General features: G+C 37.4%; 1 long non-coding RNA gene across 1 annotated transcript; it reads right to left on the bottom strand.

The window, feature by feature from the left end:
• Positions 1–294: 294 nt before the first annotated feature.
• Positions 295–2,902, bottom strand: LOC109973055 (uncharacterized). Its single transcript, XR_002276776.1, has 2 exons — positions 1,450–2,902; positions 295–1,292 (listed from the first exon to the last, which is right to left on the bottom strand). It is a non-coding gene; the product is annotated as an uncharacterized LOC109973055 (long non-coding RNA).
• Positions 2,903–4,223: the final 1,321 nt, after the last annotated feature.

Genomic DNA, 4,223 nt, shown 5'->3' with positions numbered 1-4,223 from the left:
GCTATTACAATGATGAATAGCTAGTCTATATTGCTCTTTTAACTTGTGACTTTTTTTTAAACTTGTATTTATTTTGTTTTTATGTTGTGCACATTTGGGGCCATTGAGCTGGAATCAAATTCCTTGTGTTTTTGACATACTTGGCAATAAAGTTTATGCTTATGAAAATGTTGTTTTTGCTCCCTCCTGTTATAGTAATATATTATTATGTAATCAGTCAAGTTTTGGTTAGGTTTCATCTCACAAAGGACAGGTGTTACTGCTGATGTATGCTGACACCCACTGGAGAAGATGCTACAGTGGTACTCGATTCAAAATGATGTGCCTGTTGGAGGTGTGAAGGTTTCTCAGGATGTTTTGTCCTTGTCTTCCCTGCAATCCATTGTAACAGGGACTTCAAATGGACCCCCAAAGTTCTGGCCTTGATTTTGGCTTGATTAGATCTTGGTAGATTAATAGTGAAGGGAATCGGCTCTGTAAAAAAAAAGCATTTCACAGGACTTTTTCAAAACAATCAGTTCAGGAGACCAGAGGAAAGTTGACCTGTTGTTGGCTTGTTTGTTTTTTCTAATAAAAGTATCCAAGTGAAAAGTTGGATTTCCAAAGTAGCCCACAGATGTTTGAAGCTCCTTGGGTACAATAAATTATTTTTTCTGAATGATGTATTAAATATTTTTAATGGACGCTTTTGATCAGCATAAATTAATGAAAATTAATGTCAGTGCCCATAATCTTACATGCACATTAGATTACATTATAGATGCTCTTATGTTTGCTTTAATTTTCTGATAAGTAATACACATTTACAGTAAATATAAAGTAAAAAAAAACATAAACTAGACCAATTATGTTACAGCCATGTCTGTTCCTGCCTTGAACAGTACACACCAAAACAGTAACAATTAGTCTTCCTAAATTCAGAACTTCCCTAAACAGTTTTCTAAATCTAATTCTGCTTTCCCTTATGTGGCTTCATGTACCCATATAAAGAAAGGCATACTTATATTATTAAAACTAATTCTTGTGCAGCCTTACTTATTGAAGAAATAAAAACATTCAAGTATTGTTGTGCTTAGACTGATTTGAAATCCTTTCTAGTGTTCCCAGTGCTCTCCACTGTTTTTAGACATCATTACAGGCATCTTTCCACTGCCTGAGTTCAGTTAACTCGGACTTAAGTTTGTGCATGACGCCTTTAAAAAGCCATCATCAAAGCAGCTTTGATACTAAGATTCATCATGGCAACAGGTAAATAAAGAGCAGAGCCACCCTTTTACTCCAGCAGCAGGAGCCTGAATTGGAGTGAAGAAAAGATCAAAAATTCACTCACTCTTTTGTTTAGTAGACTTGGTCAAGGGCTGGAATTCTACTGTTTGTTACATTAATTTAAATAAGTTATATTTATTTAGCTGTAACATGATGGGAACATGAGATGGGAACATGACTCACCCTACCAGCTGTTCTGGTGCAACTGTACCACCTCAGGCTCCCAGTTAATGCAAAACAGATATTATTTAATATGGTGACTTGAGGACAACTTGTCTGCATGTGGGAGAAAGATAAAGAGAGAAGACATGAGATTAAGAGATCTTTTGTGTCTTTTGAGGTGTTTATTTAGCATTTCTTTGTGGTCATTTTGTATCCCATTGATGTCAGTTTGCCTGTTCCATTAAGCTATATTTCTGAAACTGAATAAAGTTATTTTCAAAAAGGCAGCTTCTGTTGGCATCATCCCTGTACTTTACCTAATGAAAGATTGTATATTAGGAGTTAGGGGTACTGATTGACAGAAAATTAATTAAACTGCTTTGCTGAGTAATTAATTCATTTAATAAGCAAACATGCAAAAATATCTCTAGTTTTAGCTTCTCATATGTTAATATTTGCTGGTTTTCTTAGACTTTCTTGATAAAATAAACAATGGCAAACGTCTTTCAGTTTTGGACTGTTGATCATCACAGAAAAGGCATTTTTTGGATTACAGTTAATCTATTAATTAAGAAAATAACTGGCGTATTAATTAATGAACATAATTAGTTGCTGCCCTATAATAGATGACAAGCTTAGGCTCAAACATCTAAACAGAGCAGAAGCATCTGACACACACTCTTTTGTCAAGCTATAAATACTATAACTTAGTCTACATTAAGCAGAATGAAAAAAATTACAACTGTTTGACTGGGTGAATTAACTGCACAGTCAGTGTTGTCACTTAAGTATCTATTTTATCCATAACCTGTGCCAATGCACAGGTTGTTTTTTGCTGGTGCTGCCAGATGTGCATGTTTCAGCTGAATCCACTGCACACCATCAGTCTCTCAATGATTATGTGCTTATGCCCCTCTAGTGCATACAGCTGAAACATCATGAGAAACAATCATCAGTCAAACTACTAAGGTAATATTTATGTAGGCATATATTGGCTGATTTTGTTTAGAATAAACCTAGAATTTCTTTCCCAAAATCTATTTTCGTAATTTGATGAAGCCTCTACACACCAATAATCCCACTACTGAGATCTTCTCAGGACTGTTTTATCCAACTAAACAGGCCTATTTGGTTTTGCAATGATATGACAAAAAACACCAAGGCAAACACCACTGGTGAAGATGGAAACTGCTAATATTGGAGCTGTAAATCAATTTTAATAAAAAAAAGAATGACTGAAACAAATAACTAGAGTCTGACAGAACAGTCAACAGCAGGCTGTTTGTGGTCAAAAAATGTGGACACCATCTGCTCCCAGCAGCCCACAGCTTTTGAGTATGAATCAGAAACTCTGCAAAGAGGGAATTTGAATCACGCTGAGCTTGAAAATTCACTCTTTGATCTAGACTGTGTAAAATCATGATTGGATTTAAAAACAAAAACAAAACATAAAATCACACTTGATATTAAAATATCTGTGTTTTCCCCAACCAAAAACCATTGTTTAATAGGGATATAAAACAGAAAATCAGGAACAGACGAGAGGCTTTTAAGTCAGGGGACCAAGTTGAGTACAGGAAAGCCTGGTATGAGCTACAGAAGTCCATCAGGAGCTGCAAAGAGAGCATACTTCCAAAAACTGGAGAGCTACTATATGAATAATAACATGCGCAGTATGTGGCAGGGAATACAGGCAGTCACAAACTACAGGAACAAATCGACAAACACAGCCCCCCCGGACGCCACCCTCCCGGACAGACAACAACTTCTATGCTAGGTTTGACAGGGTGAACACAAACACCCCCTCAAAATCCTCCTGCGACCCGGAGGACACTGCTTTTCAGGTGACACACACACAGGTCCTTAAGGCCCTGAGACAGGGAAACCCCCATAAGGTGGCGGGACCAGACATTGTCCCCCCTAGAGTGTTGAGAGCCTGTGGGGATCAACTAGCTAGTGTGTATACAGACATCTTCAACCTGTCCTTAACCCAAGCAGTAGTTCTTTGCATTTTCAAAAAAATCCATTATCATACCGGTCCCTAAGACATCAGACCCATCCACTCTAAATGAATTCATGCCAGTGGCACTCACATCAGTCACCATGAAGTGCTTAGAGAAACTGGTCCTCACACACGTTAACCACATGGTCCCAGACACTGTAGACCCCCTCCAGTTTGCCTACTGACTCAACAGATCAGTGGACAATGCGACGTCTCTGGCTTTATTCCATACCCTGAAACACCTGGACAACCGCAGTACATATGTTAGTAGGCTAAACTAAGTCAGTGACACCTGAACTTTCTTCCAAATAACGCACATTTCATTCATAATATTATAAACACAGACCTATAATTTGCATGTTTTTGTTTTTTCCAAATTGTATGAAATGGCTAATAAAAATAGGTAATACAAGGTGAATTGGTTTAGTCTTGACTTCTGGTCGTGAGTGACAGTGTTGTGGGATGGGAAATCTGTTGATTGTCGATTGTAAAAAAAAAAAAAAAAAGAAAAGAAGAAGAGGAGAAACGAGCAATGGATAAAGGTATGCAACTACGTTTTGTATGATTACAGTATCCATGTCATCAGTGAAGGGCTAATGTTAATTTATTGGTATAACGTTAACTCTTACGGATGTTAACCTTCTTGCTATGATGCTTGCTATACTTGTACAACAATAATTCGGTCTTTACTCAACACAAGATCTCGCCCCGGGAGTAATTCAATGTAGAACCGCCACTGTCACCAAGCATATATCCAACTCCGCCATAAAAAATGAAACATCTTCATTTGGTC

This window comes from Monopterus albus, unplaced genomic scaffold (genome assembly GCF_001952655.1).
Source record: "Monopterus albus unplaced genomic scaffold, M_albus_1.0 scaffold279.1, whole genome shotgun sequence".
NCBI lineage: Eukaryota > Metazoa > Chordata > Actinopteri > Synbranchiformes > Synbranchidae > Monopterus > Monopterus albus.
The sequence above is the reverse complement of the archived record's forward strand: the minus strand, read 5'-3'. Positions and strand labels throughout refer to the sequence as shown.